General features: G+C 44.7%; 1 long non-coding RNA gene across 1 annotated transcript in view; it reads left to right on the top strand.

Annotated features, from left to right (window-relative positions):
* LOC138250185 (uncharacterized) overlaps positions 1 to 12,427 on the top strand; it is a 47,009-nt gene extending 34,582 nt beyond the window's left edge. Inside the window, exons 2-3 of the long non-coding RNA XR_011194901.1 lie at positions 10,797 to 11,178; positions 11,898 to 12,427. This is a non-coding gene — a long non-coding RNA (uncharacterized lncRNA). The remainder of the gene's footprint in view (positions 1 to 10,796; positions 11,179 to 11,897) is intronic.
* The last annotated feature ends 8,986 nt before the right edge of the window (positions 12,428 to 21,413 follow it).

The raw sequence follows: 21,413 nt of genomic DNA, 5'->3' as shown, positions 1-21,413 counted from the left end.
CCAACAGCTACCACGCCGCTGCCGGGGCAAGGTCACCTAGGACCAACTGACTACCGCCCTCGCCCTGAGGCCACCCACCGACCCCACCGACCCAGACACCGCCGCGACCAAGCCTCACACAGTGGATCCACGACTGCGCCAACACCCTCGCCCCTCTCAAGACCTTTACAACCAACCACACCAACAAGAAAGCCGCCTGGTTCACCGAGGACCTCCGGATCTCCAAGCACACCTGTCGGAAGCTGGAGAAGAAATGGCTCCATGACCGAACAGCAGACAACCACACAGCCCTCAAGAGCGCCACCCGCAGACATCACCAACTCATCAGGACTGTCAAGAAGACCGCCTTCAAGGACCGCCTAGACAACAACGCACACAACACCAAAGAGCTCTTCAGCTTCGTGAAAGAACACTCCAACCCCAGCTCCATCACCAACGACATCCCGCCATCTCAAGACCTGTGCGACTCCCTGGCCACCTTCTTCCACCGCAAGATCACCGACATCCACGACAGCTTCAACCCCGACCACCCCGCACCCACCACCGAGTCCACCACCCCTGCCTGACCGTCTGGTCCAGCGTCAGCGACGAAGACACCATCAAAACCATGAACTTCATCCACTCCGGATCCCCATCGGACCCCTGCCCTCACCACGTCTTCAACAAAGCCTGAGCAGCCATTGCGCCCCACCTCCGGAAAACAATCAACTGTTCCTTCAAGACAGCAACCTTCCCAGAAAGCTGGAAGCACGCTGAGATCAACGCCCTTCTGAAGAAGCCCAAGGCGGACCCCAAGGACCTCAAGAACTTCCGGCCCATCTCCCTGCTCCCTTTCCCGGCAAATGTGACCGAGAAGATTGTCAACAAACAGCTGACCCTCTACCTCGAAGTCAACAACATCCTGGACCCTTCCCAATCCGGTTTTTGCAGTAACCACAGCACCGAGACCGCCCTCATCGCCGCCACTGACGACATCCGGACCCTGATGGACAAAGGAGAAACAGCCGCCCTCATCCTCCTGGACCTATCAGCAGCCTTTGACACGGTCTGCCACCGCACCCTATCAGCACGCCTCCATGACGCCGGTATCCAAGAGAAGGCCCTGCCTTACACCAAACTGTAACATTTTAGTTTCATCATCTCCTGTAAATCTAAACATTGCAGCAAACTCTAGCAAAGTAGATTTTGTTAAGCAGCAAACAGTTCACGGTCAGTTCAATGCACCAGCAACTTCTACAATGTGCGTCTATTAATTCGACTCCTGCATGAGGCCTGGAAAGACTGGGCCACAACTTCGGCTAAATTAACTCTACAATATAATGCAAAACGTAGGTTATACATCTCAATATGGCACATTACTACATTATCATTACATTTTGTCATTATTTCACGTATTCTTAATCATTTTAGTACAACTTTAGTTTAAGTGGCTGCCATTCCCCGTGGGCACATTTTCAAACATGCTCATTCATTTTTCTCTATGAATAATTTCTCTATGAACTTTTGTTAACCATAACATATAAGCATTTATTAATAATTTCTAATTAGCATATCTGCTTCAACAGTCCCTTCTCTGATGACTAAATATGTCATCACACCTTTCATTCCCCATCATTTCACAATTCTGTTTCTGCTGTATTTTGTCTCCTTCTCAAATCTTCCCTATAAAGTGTTTCCCTGTTTCGTTCTTCCCTCTTCTGATTATTTTTAGATCATTTCAATTTTATCTTTTGACGTAATTTACATGAACCCCATAATCCTAATATGCAAGCAATCACAATTAATAATCCTTGTATGATTTTTAATAATACCCCATTCCAAATTTGACGAAGCCAATTTCCCACTGAAGCAAATCCTGTTCCAACCTTTTCCCAAACACCTGGCTCCTTCAATTCTTTCAAATCCTTACTTGAGTTAGTCAGATTAGTGAGTAAGTCTCTTATCTCCCTATCATTGTCCGGAATTTAGGAACAACAATGCCTAGCACTAATCATCATACAGACTCTGCCGTCTTTCGCTAAAAGAATGTCTAAATCAAGCCTATTTTGAAGCGTCATAACTCTATCCGCAGCTAATTCAGTATTTATAAGGAGTATTGCCCCTGTAAAATTTGTCAGCATGTTATCCACAATAGTAGACAACTTCCGTATCTTGATCGAATTTAGAATGATTCCCACTGAAGGAATCACTGCACCAAAAATATCTCCCACAATTGCAGAAGAGGTTTTCCTCCTCTGTCGCTTATGATGTAATTCAGTCAATTTCAGAAACTTCTTTAAGTCATCTATCTGGTACATTTTAGGTAAAACTATCCGCAAATAATATGTCCTATACCATCCTCTTGGAAGACGGTTATAAGCATTAAGTCCAAAAATATAATAGATCCCAGGAATAGCAGGGTCCTGACCATTCAGCATAAAAGTCCACTTACTCTGAAACAAAAACACATGCCTGCATTCACTCGTTCCCACAAATAAAGTGTTGGTGCGTGATTTTGGCCTATGTATATACAAAGCTTCCCTATATGTAGTCCATCTAATGCTAATTTCCCTAGAGTTTTAATAGCAGTGTAAGCATAATCATTCTTATAAGTCATTTTCTCTAAGCCTTTTGCTAATTTTTCTTTTAGAGACTTTCTCCTGTCATCAGTATGCCCTATAAAGCTATTTGCTAAAGGTGTAAGCAAGCATGTGAGATTATTTTGATGTGCATAGGCTGTTCCAAATGTTAATGTAGGCTCAAAGAATCCTCTAACTAGCACTATATCATGCTCTCTAGCTATTTTACTCAGGTATCTAATAATAGGAACAAATAAAAACACAACATCATGGTTAGAATAAAAATACTGTATGTACTCTTGTTTATAGAACGTTGTTGGTAGCAGGCTACAGCTTATCCCATAGGTTAAGGGTAAACTATAGTACATAACTCCTTCCTCTACTGACGAAGGAATTTACGTACACACAAGACAATCCATCGTTTCAACATGCTCACTCAACAAGCAATAGAAAACATTAGAAGAGAGCACTCCTTTAGCATTAGTATAGTCATGCAAATATTTCTCATCTAGCTTAAACCTCTCTAAAGCTGTTAGTGTAGTAGTTTCAGGATCAGAAGTAACAGTAGCTCTTTTCATATCATGAACAGACATTCCCACAATCATCACTATAAACATTATTCAACACATAACTGCCAATCCAACACACATGTATCTACAGCGCCTAGCAATTCTGTCTTGATTATTTAGCTGAGCCATGATCTGTAAAGAATCAGAAAGCAGAAGTAACTCTTATATAAAGTGCAGTAAAAAATCAAAATTGAAGAAAAATTCTTCTCTCACAGTTCAGTTTCACATCCAGGAACCCCTTTTCCTTATCAAATCGATTAGCAGCTTGTCACATCCAGTTTTCAGTGTCAAGTCAGGTTATCAATGTCTCTTTCAGTTTTATTTTCAAATCGCCTCTTTCTTAGGTTTTTCAGATTAGCTCAACAATTCAGCTTCCTCGATCACCTTCAGGTTACATCAAAGTACTGACTCGGAACTTCTCTATCAAAACAAAAAGACATAAACTTTTGTTGCCATTCATTGGTAGTTTTGTTGCCATTCATTGGTAGTTGCATACGCCCATTCAGGACCTGCATAGCGTCGACTTGCTATTCTCTTTCTTTTCAACTTTCGATCACCACTTAGTTCTCTTTCACTCAATTCTTCTTTTCTCTTAGTATCCACTTATTCCTCTATTGTTTAATTTATGACCAGTTCCTTTTTCTTCCCTATCTGCCTTTCAGGCCAATTATCTCCTTTTCTTGTTCCTTCTGTTAATATTCTTCTCAAAATTGGACACTTTTCTTTCTCTTTCTCTTTCTCTATGGTGTTTTCCCTTGAGGGACCTGCAACGGGCTCAAGAGGAATCGGATCACCTTGACTTTGATCCTTCTAAACTCTTTCTCCCTCTTGGTCTGGGACTTGCTCTGTCTGCTTTTCAGCACCGTCTGCTCCTGGGAGAACCTCTGCTGAGTTAGGCTCTCCTGCTGTGTTCGTCGAGATTGGTTCTTCCACACCTTCCTGTAATTCTTCACTCTCGTCTCTTACAGGGGTAATAGAACCATCTTCCACAAGTTCTGGTTCAACTTCAGGCTCTATTGGTTCTCTTTCTGGTCCAGGTGCGGTGACCTGTTTTGATGTTGTTGGTGCTTTCAACAACGCTTCTTCGTGATCTGGTGGACATACCACTCTCTTTGTATGGCTCGCGTGTATCCAGTTCGGGAGTCCTGCACACTTCACAGCTGTCGTAGTTGTTAACACCTCCTGATAAGGACCCCTCCAATGTGGTTCCAAACAGGTCTTGCGAACATGCTTTCTGACCCAGTCACCGGCTCTCAGGTTGTGCCCTGGATTGTGGATGGGTGGCAGGGTGGTGGCTTGCACCTGCTGAGAAAAAGAGCGAATCACATCAGCCAGACCGTTGCAGTAGTCCAACACCATATCATCTGTAATATTCACAAGCGCATTGGCTGGAACTGCTAGTAATCTCATTGCTCTGTCCATGAGGATCTCAGGAGTCAACATCCCTGTCTTCCTGTCAGCTGTGTTTCTCATTGACATCAACACCAAAGGCAATGCATCTGTCCATTTCAGATTCATAGCTGCACACATCTTTGCAATTCTTGATTTCAAGGTACCATTCATCTGTTCCACCAGTCCTGATGCTTCAGGGCGGTAACTACAGTGCATCTTTTGTTCAATATTTAGTGCTGCACATAAGAGTTTAATCACCTTGGTATTGAAGTGAGTTCCCCTATCTGATTCTATCTGATTCTAAAAAGATCGGGAACCTGAAACATGGTATCAACACTCTGAGTAACAGCTTTGCTACTGTGAGACTGTCATTCCTTCTTGTAGGGTATGCTTCAATCCAGTGACACACACTATCACCAGCACGTACTTTAAACCTCCACACCCAGGCATCTCAATGAAATCCAATTGCATTCTGCTGAATGGACCTCCTGCTCTTCCAATGTGGCTCAAATTCACCACTGTCCCTTTTCCCACATTCAGCTGCTGACAAATTATACAGCAATGAAATACTGCCTCTGCTGCCTGCCTAAACTTAGGGTTAAACCAGTTGATCTTGAACAATCGAACCATGGCATCCCTCCCAATGTGTGCCTGTCCGTGATAATATCTGGCCATTTGCGACAATAAACTATTTGGCAGAACCATTTGACCCGCCTCATAAACCCAAATCTCATCAGGACGTTGGACACATTTCAGTTTGACCCAGAGACGTTTCTCTTCCTTGTCAACATTACTTTGCAATGTTTTCAACTCATCCAGAGTATCAATCACTTTCAGTGCAAAACTTGTACATGTGTTATCTTCTTCTGACATTAATTCCCACTTGTCTTTGAATGATATACAGTTCAGTGCGCAAAACCTTGCGACTTGAACCGCATATCCATTTGCCAATGAGATGTAATCCTGGCCCTTTTGATGTGCACTACATTTCACTACGGCAATTTCTTCAGGTAACTGTATTGCATACAACAACTCTTTTATCTTGTCGCCATTTCTTACTGGTGTACCAGTAGAGGCCAGGAAACCTCTTTGCGACCACAATTGACCAAAATCATGAACAATTCCAAATCCATATTGGCTGTCATTATAGATTGTGACTCTCAGTCTAGCAGAAACATGGCATGCTCTAGTAAGAGCTACCAATTCTGCTACTCATGCAGAATATACACCTCGAAGCCAAGAGGCTTCTAATGTACCTGTGATTGTGCATGCAGCATATCCTGCTCTCAATGTCCCTGTACCATCTCCAAGACATGAACCATCAACAAAGACAATTTGATCATTTTCTACCAATCGTGTATCTCTGATTGGTTTTGTACACAGTTCAGTTACCTCAAGACAATCATGCTCGATGTCTTCCTCTTTTACAATTTCAACAGTATCATTTGGAAGTAATGTTGCCGGGTTCAGCACTGTACATCTTTTCAATGTTACATTTGGAGCACCTAGAATGCTCGCCTCATACCTTGTTAATCTGGCAACAGTCAAATGCTGGGTATCCGTCCTTGTCAGTAAAATCTCAACAGAGTGAGGTACCATTACCGTCAAAGAGTATCCCATCACTACTCCCTCACATTGTGAAAGGCTTTGACCAACTGCAGCAGCAGCACGCAGACAACCTGGTAAAGCTGCTGCTACTGGGTCCAAGGTAGCTGAAAAATAGGCTACTGGGCGATAAGCACCTCCAGGGACCTGTGTCAAAACAGACAAAGAACACGCATCACTTTCATGACAAAACAATGTGAATGGCTTTGTGTAATCAGGCATTCCAAGGGCTGGATCTCTGCACAAACTCTCTCTCAACTCAGTGAAAGCTTTCATCTGATCCTCATGTAAAGTTATGGGGTCAGTAACCTCCTTATGTGTCAGTTGCTGCAATGGTTTGGCAATCTCAGCAAAATTTGGAATCCACTGACGACAATAACCTACCATTTCCAGAAACATTCTGACATCTCTCTGTGAAGTCAGAGGACTTCTCTGCAATATAATTGTAATCCTCTCTCTGGAGATTCTCCTTGACCCTTTCTCAATCTAGTGTCCCAAGTATTTCACTGATTTCTGACAGTACTGCAATTTCAAAGGTGACACTTTATGTCCAGATTTTCCCACATGATTCAACAGGGCAATCAGGTCGTACTTACAATCGTCCCTTGTCTTGGATGCAATTAGCAAATCATCAATGTACTGCACTGGAGTCAATTGATACAGTAGTTCCAATGACTACAAGTTCTTTTTCAGGATCTGATTGAACAGAGACGGTGACTCCGTATCCCCTTGTGGAAGCATGCACCAGCTGTAGACTCTGTCTAGGAATTTTGAAACTAAAAAGAAACTGACTATCCTCCTCAAGTAGCACAGAAAAGAAAGCTTGTGACAAATCAATCACTGTGAACCACTCTGCATCGCAAGGAATCCGAAACAGTTTCACTGCTGGGTTTGGCACAACAGGACAACACTTGACCACCATGTAATTCACTTTTCGCAAGTCTCGCACAATGCGTACTTTCCCACACAGCTTCTTCAGGCCCATTATCGGTGAATTACATGGACTGCTCAACACTTCTTTCAAAACCCCTTGTTTCAGGAAATGTCCAATTATCTGCGTCACTTTCATCAGAACATCTTGTGCCATGTTATACTGTGGAAGCTGCAGAAACACTACATTCAGCTTCAAAGTAATATTAATCGGTTCCACTCCCTTAATCAAACCCACTTCTTTACCTGCCAGATCCCACACGTTCTCCTGTACTGTTCCCTGCAAGTCTGCATGCAATTCTTTCACAGTAAACATTGGGAAAAACTCAATCAGCGGGTACTCTTCGTTAATGTTTTCAGTCTCAGTTTCAGGTGCCTGATCTTCCTCATCATCCCCATTAGTCTGAACCTCTATTCATGCAGTCGAACAATTAATGGAACATTTGGTCTTGCACAACAAGTCGCTTCCCAGTAGAGATACTGGACTTGAGTCGCAAACTACAAACTTATGCAGTCCCTGGAAGTTGCCAATCTCAACTTGTACTGGATCTGTGATTGGATTTGTCAATTGTCTGTTTCCTACCCCCACTAGCTATAGTGTTCTGCCTGAAAGAGGTAAATTCAGGACTTCTGCACTTCTCACTGTAGAGTATGTAGCTCCTGTGTCCACTTAGAATGAGACCCTGTAAACCATCACCTTTCTCTTCACCAAAGGTCCTCTCTGATCTACCTCGAAGGACGCTGCAAGCATACATGGCTCTTTATCCAAACTAATACTCATCCATTCATTGTTTATTTCATTCTCACTATGTAATGGGAATTGGTGCACTCTGTCACTACTTCTGTCTTGTCTCTGACCTGTGACCTGCTGAGTAAGCATCATCTGTTGCTGTTCTATTGGGGCTTCAGGTATCTGCATTTGCTGTCTAGGTACCATAGGAACCTGCTGCTGCGTTGGTTGCAACTGTGTCACTTGTGCACAAGGCATTTGCACCTGCTGCATGGGTTGAAAATTCTGCACTTGATTCTGAAAATTCGGATTAAGTACTCTCGTTCTAGGGACTTTGACAGTTTAAAATGTATTGACATCACCACTTTGCTGAACAACACCATCCTGCACCATCAACGGACACTCTCGCTTCCAGTGTCCCACGTTTCCGCACAGATGACACAGTACCATCTTTTTCATCCCTTTCACATCATTCTGAACCACTACAGTACTCCGATCCCATGTTGACTCCACGGCCCCTACCTCTCACCTGAAGTTGGAACATGACAGTTCCCTGCTGCTGCGGTATCTGTTGCACTAAAGCTTCTTGCACTCCTGTCTGAGCTGCCTTAATTTGCATCACCATCGCTTTCTCCTTCAACTTTTTCTGCTTCAATTCAATCTCATCACTATAAAATTTCCCATACTGCAACACCTCATCAATCGGCTTTGCTTGCCAACAGATCAAATTACTCTTAATTATCTGCCCTATTTCAGGCCTCAATCCTTCAACGAACCTAAACACAAAGTGCAACATGTCTTTCGGCTGAATTGCTTCTTTACCACTGTACTCTCTGAACGCTTTCAACAATCTTTCGTAATAGGTATGTATTGACTTCTTCACCTCCTGCACTGTCCTGTCAATCCTCTGCCAGTCAATATTTTCAGGCGAGATTCTCATTTTCAGGAACTCAATCAGCTTATAATAACGTTTCATTACTTCAGGTGATGGTGCACCTGTAACTCTATCCCTTTCTGGTTCACTCGTCAGCCAATCCACTGCTCTCGTGCACTCAACCCACAAGTCAGCTGGAACCACTATTTCCAATAGAGTATTTAAGTCTTCCCACAGACATTTAGAAAGCTTCACAAATCTATCTGTCTGCTGGTACCACTCGACAGGTTTCTCTCTTAGTTTTGGATATTCATTTCTGAATGACAAAATATCACTCCTGTGCCAAGGAACATGAACAAATTGTCCTCCTGGAATTTCCCTCATTGATAAAATCTTTACTGGATCCTTTTCTTTCTGAACACCTTCAGACCCTTCTTGTGAATCTAATTTCTGTTTATCCTTCTTCTTTGTCCATCTCCCTTCCCACTTTTCTAATGCTCCCCAGATCTGAGCACTCTGCAATAATTATTTTAGATGCGCCTTCATCCCTGCTGACCTCATGTGTTCAAAGTCTTTTGCCTCGAAATCTAACCTGTAACTTCTCTTCAAGTGCTTCGTTCTCTCAATCTCTACGTTATGTTTGTCTGCCAGATCTGCCAATTTCTGACATATCTTGCCCACCTCTCTCGTAATTCTCGGACACAAATACCTCAGCTCTTCTTCTGTATAGCATTCTAATCAATTCACTCCCATCGTTCCCTCAACTCGCTCTGTTATTTCAGTAGTCAGCCTTACACGATTTATCTGCTCTTCTCCCTTGGATGCATTTTGAGGAGTATTCAAACTATCCAACCACTCATTCAATTGTTGTGCTGTCAATCCCTGTAATGAGATGTTACTCGCATTTGGCATTGGCACCTGTTGTACAACTGCACCTGGAGTTTGCGGTGTCAAAAGCTTCAAGCTCTGACTTACACTCGAGCCATTTACCGCATTTGGAAGCACAACAAGGGACTAAGGGCCAGATGTAGCAAAGTTTTGCGAGTCGCAAATGGGCCGATTCGCTATTTGCGACAGTGCAAAATCGGAAATGGGATGCAAAAACCCCATTTCCGACTTGCAAAAAGCGATGGGACCCGTTTGCGAGTCGCATCAGTTGCGACCCCATTTTGCGACCCGCAAATTGCAAGTCGCAATTTGCGAGTCGCAAGCCTTATGCAATTGCAACTCGCAAATTGGGACTAGTCGCAAAAAGCCCATTTTGCACTTGCAATTTACCCCTAACTCAGAGCAGGTAGTAACCATAACCAAAGTATAAAAGGAGACCCAGAAGGCATCTGGGTTACTCAACATGGCGGAGATATACCTGAAAGCAGTGAGAAGGAGAGTCCACGCAGCCCAGCAGAGGAGGAGGAGGGGCCACAGACAGGAGAAGATATATAGAACAAGGCAGACTCTTTTTCAGCAAACTGAGGATGAGATATACGATAAATACCGCCTTAGCAGCGCAGCCATACTAGAATTAATTGATTTACTGAAACCACAGCTAGAACACCAGACTCTGCGTGGCTGCGCCATCCCTACGCATGTGCAAGTGCTATGCTCACTGCACCTCTTGGCCTCAGGGAGCTATCAGGGGGTCATTGCTGTGGCAGGTGGGGTATCCCAAAGTTCAGTGTCAAGGTTCCTCAGGGCATTCCTAGATGCCATACTCACACACAGGTCTCACTTCATATACCTACCCAGGAATGAGGCAGAAATTAACAGCACCAAGCTGGACTTTTACCGCATTGCCCACTTTCCCCATGTCATAGGGTGTGTAGATGGGACACACATTCAAATATGCCCCCCTGCAAATCTGGAACATCTTTTCCGCAACAGAAAGTGTACCCACTCACTGAATATTCAGGTTGTTTGTGACGCCCATTATGTCATCACGGACATTGTAGCTAAGTTTCCAGGCAGTACCCATGACTCATACATGTTTAGGCATAGTGGGATACATCAACACCTGGAACGTGGGGAATTTGGAGACGGATACCTCCTAGGTAGAGCTACAGACACCTTGCAGACATACACACAGGTCACTGTGCACAACAATCAGGACTTCCTAACAGTGTACTTTTTGTGCCCAACAGGTGACAGTGCATATGCTCTAAGGCCATGGATCATGACTCCGTTTTTAACACCCAGCAATGAATGTGAGAGGCGATACAACAATGCACATAAGAGGACCAGGAACCTTATCGAGCGCACCTTCGGACTCCTGAAAGCAAGATTCAGATGCCTCCACCGCAGTGGAGGTGCCCTCCAGTATACCCCCATTACAGCATTCAAAATTGTGGTCGCATGCGCCATCCTCCACAACATAGCCACCCGACGTGGGCTACCTCTCACCCCTGCAGACCCAGATCCTGATGATGAAGAGCAAGAACAACCACATCGCCATCATGGGGATAGGAGTATAGCTAATCAAGGCAGACTGAGACGGGAACACATCGCAACACAATACTTTGGAAGGTACGTGTCAACTCCAACCATACTCACCTGTTGACCAAAAACTCCATTTGTTAAGTGGAACAAAAATAACTATTTTATTAGTGCAGAAATGAAACTATTTACAAGTAATGAATGTCCATGGGCATGAAAATGCACACCAGGCATGTGGCCCATTGACGTCATGTGCCACTTCTAATGGTCCAGGGTGATCTCTATGACCTTCTGCCCCTCCTGCCAGCCTGGCTGGTCCCTGGTGCTTCCGTGGTGCTCTGCCTGCTACTCCTGAGCACCCTGCTGTCAGTGACAGAGACACTGCTCACTGTCGAGCCCTCCTCACTGTCCTGGGGTGTTTCCCCTGTGCCCCTAGACATATTCCGTGTCTCCATCAAGTCAATGATGTGGGTCAGACGTCCCAGGCCCCTAGCCACATCCCCAGCGAAATGGCCCATTTCCACCTGCAGCCCAACTGTCCTCCTCGACAGGCCTGTGGTGTTCATGGCGAGCCTGCTGATGGATGTGGCCATCCTGTCCAGTCTGTGCAGGAGCTGACGGTCCCTGCGCCACCCACCCTCGGCCTGGGCCAGTAGTCCTCCCGCCAGTTCCCTCATGGCAAGGGCAAGGTCCCCAGTGTTAGTGCAGATCATGTCCATCCTTGAGTTCAGGTGCTGCATGCTGGCATTGTTATTGCGCACGAAGCGGTGCAGCACACCACTAATCCTCCCTAAAATTCGATTTTGTAGGCGCTGACCATGCAGCAGATGTGCCTCACTGGTGCTGGGAGGTAGTTGCCCGGATGCAGACTGCAGCCCTGATGTCCTGGACCTGCGACGCCTGCGCAGCGGTGGCTGCCCTGTGATTTCACCTGTCTCATCCCTGCCTGTTGCTGGGGCAGCCTCTTGGGATACTGTTGCAGCAGGTGTGGCTACTGCGGCTACTGCAGGGATGCTGTTGACTGTGCAGGTGGGGGTGCTGGCGGGTCCTGAGGTGTCCTCATGGGGCTGGCTGATTGGAGTAGTGGTGGTGTCTTGTTGGAGACCTGTGGGACATGGGGGACAGACTGTCAGTGTCTACTATCTGTTGCACACTTCCTAATAAACATCTGCCTATGAACTGCCTACTTGACTACATTTCCCATAATGCATCATTCTGGCGTTTGCTACCCTGAAATGGAGCTATCTTGGTTGTGCATGCCCCTGTGTACATGGTGGGTGGGGGTATGGCATTGATAGGGGTACAGGCATGTCACATGGTACTCACCGGTTGATGTGCTGGGCTCTGAGGTGTCCAGGTCCCCAAATCCAGAAACTGCCTCCTGCTCCAAGGTTTCCTCTGCCCTTTCTTCCAGGGGTGTGGGTGGTGGCACAGGCGATGGTCCCCCTCCTGTGCCTCTCATCTCCCGGAGCCTTTCAGCCACCCTCTCCTTGGTCCGGGAGCGGAGGTCATACCACCTTTTCTTGATGTCATCTGTGCTCCTGTGGCTCACCCCCAGGGAATTTATCTTGTCCTGTATGTCCTGCCACAGCTGTTTCTTGGTGGCTTCAGGAACATTGAGGGCTGATTTTCCAAACAAGTCATCATAGTGCTGACAGCATTCGTCTGTCAGCACCTTCAGCTCCCTCTCTGAGAATTTCTGCTTCCTCTTCCTTGGTGTTCCTTCCATGGCAGCTGCTGTTTGTCCTGTGTGTAGTTCAGCAGTTTTAAAAGGGTGTGGTCCTCCCTCCTCCCAGGTGTATTAGTAAACTTCCTGGCTGTGATGTCATCATCATGTGCCAGGAAGTGTTTCCAGAGTGTTCTGTAGTGGTTTCTGGAGTGTTCTGCTGCACCTGTAATCAATTAACAAGCTAATCGCAATTTGCGACATCCACTCGCTAATTGCGAGTTCGTTTTTTGCACACTCGCAAAAAGCGACCTCGCAATCGGCGGACTCGCACACTGCGTTGCGAGTCCGGGTGCGAGTCGCAATTTCGGCACGTTTTTTTTGCCTGCATTCCAATTTGCGACTCGCATTTTGCGAGTCGCACCAACTCGCAAAATCCGAGTCGCAAATTTTTTGTTTGCTACATCTGGCCCTAAGATCCATTAACGGTCTAGATCCATCAAAGGTCTGACCCGTTGACGATATTACCTACACATGATCTCTCACCCCTCCTCACGAGGTTCTGTGACAATTCACCCTGTTCTCCTACATTCGAGTTGTTTTGCGCAAACAATGGTACTGGTGGACCAACAGTAATCGGCAACAATATTGCATCTGGTGCTGCTCTGACACTCGCAATTTGTGGAAGGGCTACTCCAATACTCTGATTCATCACTAGTGTCACATCTGACTGTGTCCTTGTCATTGGCGTGAACTTCGTCTAACCCTGTGTCTGTGCCTGAGGCAACGACATTGGAGTCGGCTCAGTCTGAACTAGCATTGGCCTTGGAACCACTTGCTCCGACGGCACCACTAAGTTCGGAGTTGTCTCAATAATTAGTACATCTGGATAAATACTCTGTATCAATGGTGGGTGCATCTGCGCTTGGACCATTGCATTAGTCACTGCATTAGGAGTACTCGGCACTACCCGTTGTATCTGTGCATTATCTGTCTGCACTGGTCCCACTGTTCCCGTCACTTGTGCTGGAGCAGTCGGAACAGAACTGGTACTTGGACTGTCTTCATGCGCTGCTTATGGCGGAGGTCGATCCCTCAATATCTGTGATAAGATCCTCAACATCTGAATCTTCTTCGTCTACATAAGTCTTTCTTTTTCTTATCTCCTGAACCCTTATCACTCTTGCTAGAATCCTTCTTGTCTTCTGACTAATCTTCCTCTGTAATAGCAGGAAACAACCTAACACCCTGTAACGTCGTCATTCTCCACTTCTGTTCCCAATCCCACCTCGCTTCTGCCAAAGATTTTTCTACCTTCCTTATGCTCTTTTGGAACTGCATCTCTTGCTGCTGTCTGGCTATAAGCTCCCAAACCGCTAAAGCCTCAAACTGTGCTGGCCTCGGAAGTGGCTTCGTCTCCTATAATGTCAGTCGCAACTGATCCAAAATTCTCAAATTAAACATTCCATGCTCTGGAAATGCTAAAGCTCCCTGTTTCTCTGTCAATTTGCAGCAGTGCTCTAACCAAAGACATGGCGCAACACCACGCTCCTCCATCACAATATATACCGGAGACTTTTCCGGTACAGTAGGCTCCCCAACTGTTACTTTAATGTAGCTATCGCCCTTCCTTGCACTCCTGAACGCTTTGAAAAACTTCTTCTTCTCTTGTTGTACTTATTTCGATTCAATAAGGAAATTACTTTTACTCCCAAAATTCCTTTCACCCGCTTGCTCAACCAATTGCCTCTTACAGACGGCTGCCAAACCGCTCGCAACTCTTCTCACTACCCAACCTATCCCAGCGCGGCTCACTCAGACGTCACACTCATAAACTGCGGCTGACAAAGTCTTGCGGCTAGTCCCACCTAATCTTCGATTCACACAAAACTAATGCAAATTATTATGAGCACTAACCAAAAAAACATAAAAACAATAACCACAAAAACAAACCTGCTGGTTTACTACAGGAAGGTACACGAACGCTTCAGAGACCTTACGGATTTTCACTAATGGCCCTTTCGCTCATGTAGCTATTCCTCCTTCTCAGTCTCCCATTTTCGAAGTGAAATTCGACCCGTGAATTTCACTCTCAACTGATCAATGGGTCTGTCCTGGTGCACATAGGACTCGCCAAATCTCAGTCGGAAAATGTATTTTACTTGCTTAACTCACACACCGACTTGTTGACCTCGCCCGATCAACCTACTATGCCAGACAGATTACAACATATAACCAAGTGTCTCCTACACTTGTCAATATACTCCGGAGTCTTAGACCACGCAGGGTCCGTACATCACCAACAACCACATGGACAATTGTTTGAGCACAAAGCGCCACACACATATGAAGTTTGACGACTTCCCTACTCTCATACTGCGGAGTACGCGCACACCTACTAAACCTCAACTAGAGTACGCAAACTCCCTACTTTCCTCATATGCATCTCAATTCACCTGCAGTCTGCATAAGCCTTTGCAAGCGCAACCTACTACTTTCACACTATCTCAAAGACGCCGAGAACATACCCATCTTTACTAGCGGAACACAGGGTCTGGGAAAGTCATTTCTGGGCTTAAGGGGACATCATCCTTGTTACAATTGCCATTTCAGAAAACAAAAATTCAAACCTTATAAAAAATAAAATGAACAACTAATCCTAACTTAAACTACCACCATAACCACCAATCACCACATAACTAGTTCTCCAAAGAAACTAACCATCAAGCTGCTACCAAAAACTGCTAGCACGCCTAGGGCCAGATGTAGCAAAATAACATTTTGCGACTTGCAAATAGCGAGTCATTGCGACTCGCTGTTTGCAAGTCGCAAAATGTTATGCAGAACGGTGTCTCAGACACCGTCTGCAAGTCGGTATGGGGTCGCAATGACCCACCTCATGAATATTCATGAGGTGGGTCGCAAATTGCGGCCCCATACCAACTATGGGCACTCGCAAACATGGAGGCCTGCTGTAGTCAGCAGACCTCCGTGTTCGTGACTGCTTTAAATAAAGCAGTTTTTTTTTTTTTAAGTGTAGCCCGTTTTCCTTAAAGGAAAACGAGCTGCACTTGAAAAAAAAAACGAAACCTTTAGTTTCGGTATTTTTTCAGGGCAGGGAGTGGTCCCTTGGACCACTCCCTGCCCTGAAAAAATGTTTTTGGGTCCAGTCACAAACTGGAAGGGGTCCCATGGGGACCCCTTCCAATTTGCGAGTGGGTTACCATCCACTTGAAGTGGATGGTAACTGCAACACCATTTGCGACCGCATATGCGGTCGCAAATGGTGTTGCATACCACTAGGAATCGCAAATAGGAAGGGAACACCCCTTCCTATTTGCGATTCTGAAATGCATTTTGCGAGTCGGTCCGACTCGCAGAATGCATTTCTGCATAGGAAAATGTGATTTGCAACTCGCAAACGGCAGTTTTTGCCGTTTGCGAGTTGCAATTCCTTTCCTACATCTGGCCCCTAGTCCTTAGTAAGTAAACTTACAAGGGGACGGGTATAGGCCTATGAACCTTTTGGATCGCATAGAGTATCCTAGCTATGTAGTAATCGATGAACATCAATTATCAATGTTATCAATCAATAACCACTAAGAGAATCATTAAGCATGAGACAATATATTGACATTTCGTGAATAACCACAACTTGATTATACGTTTTATCAGTTTTATTTCCCTATTAGTTACAATACTAAGTCATATGGTTAACTCAAACTTTATTCAGTCAGCTCAGAGTTAGTTCATCAATAACCACCAGTAACATAATCTAATCAGAACTTGAGAAAACATATGCTCGAATGCTCCAGCATAAGCCAACAAAGATGAATGTCAACATCAGTAGCAGAGTTCAGCAATCAGTTTGTCACTCATTTGTCACTGTCAACGTCACCCAAAGCAAACCCTACCTAACCCAAATTAACATTTAGCATAGGGGACTTCATGCAAAAACAATTTAGAACATGAATTTGGAAAACATCTAGCTAGTAGGTAACCTATAAAAACAACGCAGATGGCACCTAGAAAGAAAAGGCACAAGAATTAATCAGTCACATTGTCATAGCTACCTATCCACGAAATAGATCAGCAACAAAGTCAGTCTTCGTCTTCAGGTCATCAATCAATCGGCAACGCATCAGGCTCTCAAGTGCTTGAGCCCAATGACATAATCTCGAATCGCGTCTTCTGGCATCAGTATTTCACCCCTCACATCTGAAGTTTTAGCCCTTTGTCATGATTTTTTATTAAGGTTTTCCAGACCATCCCCCTAATTCCTAATTGGTCAGTCAATCAGTAGTTATAACTCTATCCTATAATATTAATTTTGCATATCTATGAATTCTAATATTTCTCTGTTCTCAATTCGTTGATTGGTTCACTGTACGATGTCCTCATCATCCGGCTCATCAGGTATCGGAAATGTTGCATCTTCTTCTCCAGTCAGTGTCTCTGTTGTTTAAGTCCTGGGAAAGTACATTGAGTCTGCCTTACACCAAACTGTAACATTTGAGTTTCATCATCTCCTGTCCATCGGTACATTGCAGAAAACTCTAGCAAAGCAGATTTTGTTAAGTAGCAAACAGTTCACGGTCAGTGCACCAGCAACTTCTACATTGTGCGTCTATTAATTCGACTCCTGCATGAGGCCTGGAAAGACTAGGCCACAACTTCGGCTAAGTTAACTCTACAATATAATGCAAACAATAGGTTACACACCTCAATATGGCACATTACTACATTATTATTACATTTGTTCATTATTTCACGTATTTTTAATCATTTTAGTACAACTTTCGTATAAGTGGCTGCCATTCCCCGTGAGCACATTTTCAAATGTGCACATGAATTTTTCTCTACGATTAATTTCTCTATGAACTTTTGTTAACCATAAGATATAAGCATTTATTAATAAATTCTAATTAGCATATCTGCTTCAACACTGGAAAGGAAAAAAAAGTATATATTTGCAATTCTGATATCCGATCCTGCGTCAGTACACTTTCAAGTCCTGTACATGACAATAAACTTGATTCAGACCTCAAACAAAGTCAATGGGAGAAATACATTCTCCTGATTATTTTTTTAAAATCTCCAGATTTCCTCTTCCAAACTTTTGGCATGGATGCCTCACACATCTTTCTGATACAGAGATTACAAACAATGGGTGTGCAAGCAGGAACCTCATTCTTATCCAACAGCACTTATTGTTCCAAACAGGGGTACCTCAGGGCTCTATTTTCACCCCACCTTGTTCAATTTGTATATTGCACTCCTAGCAAAATGAATACTGTGCTGTGGGTGGTCCCTCGGGCCAAATGCAGATGATAACCAAATTGTAGTGTCAGTGGTGGATGAGACCAAGGTGATAGCTAACGTCTATGATTGTATGGTGGCAGTAACTCAGCGAATGTGCACAAATGCGATAAAGATGAATGGGAACAAGAAAGAACTCTTATAGATTGGTCCCATAGCCATTACTAGATCATCTAACTGGCGGCCAGCAGAGGCGGGGGTCTCCTAGCCTGGTCTTAGTTGCTAAAGTTGTAGGTTTCATCATTGTTAATGAGCTTATTGTGAATATACAAATAAATATGATCTCAGCTTCCACTTGCTTCTAAGCAGACACACAAACCAGTAGTCTAAGCAGAGCCTAATTTGTGGCAGGGTTTGCCGGTGCTCAGCACTGGCACTTAGGGCCACATGTACGAAGGTTTTTGCATGTTGCAAACAGCGAATCTGGCTATTTGTGACGTGCAGAAAGCACTTCCCCATGTACAAACCCAGTTTTGCGATTCAGTAAACTTTTTACCGAATCGCAAAACGGGATTGCGACTCGCAATTAGGAAGGGGTGTTCCCTTCCTAATTGCTACTCGCAGTCCCATGTATGATTGTTTTGTGACTGCAAATGCGGTTGCAATTGCAGTTAGCACCATTGTCACACTGGTGCTAACACATTTGCAAACAAGAAGGTTAGGACCCTTTCCCCTTTGTGAATGTCACTGAAAAGATTTTTTGTTTTTGTAATGCATCTTGTTTTCCTTTAAGGAAAACGGGCTGCATTTAAAAAATAAAAAAAACTGCTTTATTTCAAAGCAGTCACAGACATGGTGGTCTGCTGTCTCCAGCAGGCCACCATCCCTGTGAGGGCCCCCATTCCCAAGGGGGTCCCAAATTGCGACCTACCTCATGAATAATCATGAGGTGGGCATTTGCGACTCCCTTGCGAATCGCTATTAGTGTCAATGACACTATACTACATTCAGATTTGCGACTCGCAAAATGTAGCCCTAAGGGCTAGATGTAGGAAGCCTTTTGCATGTTTGCGACATGCAAAAGGCATAACGCGATGCACATCCTCAAATTGCGAGTCGGTACCGACTCGCAATTTGAGGATGCGACTCTCAAATAGGAAGGGGTGTTCCCCTGCTGAGTTGCTTTGTGACCGCGAATGCGGTCGCAAACCAACTCGCAGTTACCATCCACTTGAAGTGGGTGGTAACGCATTCGCAAATGGGAAGGGGTCCCCATGGGACCCCTTCCCCTTTGTGAATGTCGCTGAAAATATTTTTTCAGAGCAGGCAGTGGTCCAGTGGACCACTGCCTGCTCTGAAAAAATGAAACCAAATGGTTTCATTATTTTTTTTAATTGAAACTCGTTTTCCTTTAAGGAAAACGGACTGCAATAAAAAAAAAACTGCTTTATTAAAAAAAGCAGTCACAGATATGGAGGTCTGCTGTCTCCAGCAGGCCACCATCCCTGTGAGTGCAGGGACTCGCTATCGGGTCTTTGCGACCCCATGGCGAGTCGCAGAAGGTGTCTGAGACACCTTTCTGCATACAGATTTGCGAGTTGCAATTTGCTAGTCGGTATGACTCGGAATTTGCAAGTCGCAATTTTTTTTTTTGCTGCATCTGCCCCTTTATTCTTAACACTGGCACTTTTTTATGACAGCCCACCACATGGTGGCGCTGTCTACCTATTTTAAGCATAACACATCAGTCTAGCAGTGTGCCAAAGTAGAACAAATGTCAGTGTAGACGTGCAATATGCACCACAAAATAGTAATATCAGTGCATCCACAGGCCATTAGTACTGCCATTTAGCAGTACTGGCAGGGGCAGTTGGTAGTGTAAGCTGTGGTTGCATTGTTAGCAATACCTTGGGCCCTGGCACATATTTTTTCCAAAATTAAGCACTGAGTCCAGGCAATGGTTTTATCCCATGTGGACTATTGTAATGCTTTGTGTCTAGGGCTTCCAGCTACAACTACAGACTGCGAAGAGCATAAAGCTGGGCGGCAACATTAATAACTGGATTTAAGTAAAGTCGGGCACACACAGCCTTTAATAAACTCACCCTGAGATTCTCTCAGAGGAGCTGAGTAGGTATCAACTGACTAGATTGTTGTGATCAGCGGAAGCTCTCTTCCTTGCAATTCCCCAAATCAAACTTGATCAGAGGAGCGGGAGATCCTTTTCCTTCCTGGGCTTAAAGTTGTCAAATAATCTTCTGCTCTATCTTAGAATGGAAATGAATTACTGAAGGTTTCGAAAGAACCTGAAAACCTGGTTGTTTTAACAGATGTAAGTTGTCCCAGTTGTGTATCGCCATGCCAACGTTTTAGGGTAACAGCTGCGCTTTATAAATACATGTCATCATTATCATCCTGTACCCAAGAGGATCATTTACATGACACAGATATCATAGAAGCCACGTTTTCAGAATATGTAGGACAACTCCCTGTTTTCAAAGTACGTATGTGTGACTCTTCAATAATTTATGTGTTACATTTTGAGTTATGCCAAATAGCAGCAGATGGAAAGTGAATTACCAGGTCCACAATCCTCCTGGTATGTGGTTCACATGCAAAAATGAGGTGGGGACGCTAAGGCACTTGATAACTGAGAACTCCCATAGCGCGGACAACAAGAGCAACAAATGGACAGCGGGACTACTAGTTCCACAGTCCTGCTATTTTGTTCACCTACAGAGAGGTGGTGGGGACGCTAAGGCATTTCATAACTGAGCGCTTACTCCTGCAGTGGGGGGTGACAACATTGACAAATGGACAGTGGACTACCAGGTCCACACTCCTCCTGGTATTGGGCTCACCTGCTGAGGGGGGGTGGGGATGATAATGTGATTCACAATGAGTGCTCACTGCTTCAGCACAGGATGCGTGCGGGATGCGGCTCGGTGAAGATGAAGACTGGGGCAAGATGATCCCATCTGAGCCTGTCAGAGACTGAAGGAGGCCGGGCCGGGCCACTTCTCTTTAGCTTTAACGTTTAAGTTTTACTAACATGGTGGGGAAAAAGGAACTCAGCATCTGCGTGAACAGGTAAGGAGAACTCGACTGCACCCAATATAGTAACTTTCTTAACAGATGAGGTAGTGAGCTCCTTTAACAACGAAATTAGTAATGTGGAGGAGAAACTCATTAGTACACAATGAGCAGTATAGGGAGCAGCCATTATGGTGTATTACACCTCTCAGTTAACAGCTGCTAATCAGCGCATCCAGAATGTATCTCATTCTTCAGGTTCAAATGACTCCCTGCTTACCTAACTGGCTTCCACCATGGGCCTTCTGGTGCTACCCCTGCCAGAAACCTCAAGACCTAAAATTAAGTTGGGTTTAGTGTCACAATT

Source organism: Pleurodeles waltl, chromosome 8 (assembly GCF_031143425.1).
Source record: "Pleurodeles waltl isolate 20211129_DDA chromosome 8, aPleWal1.hap1.20221129, whole genome shotgun sequence".
Lineage (NCBI taxonomy): Eukaryota > Metazoa > Chordata > Amphibia > Caudata > Salamandridae > Pleurodeles > Pleurodeles waltl.
This window is presented reverse-complemented; position numbering and strand designations above follow the sequence as displayed.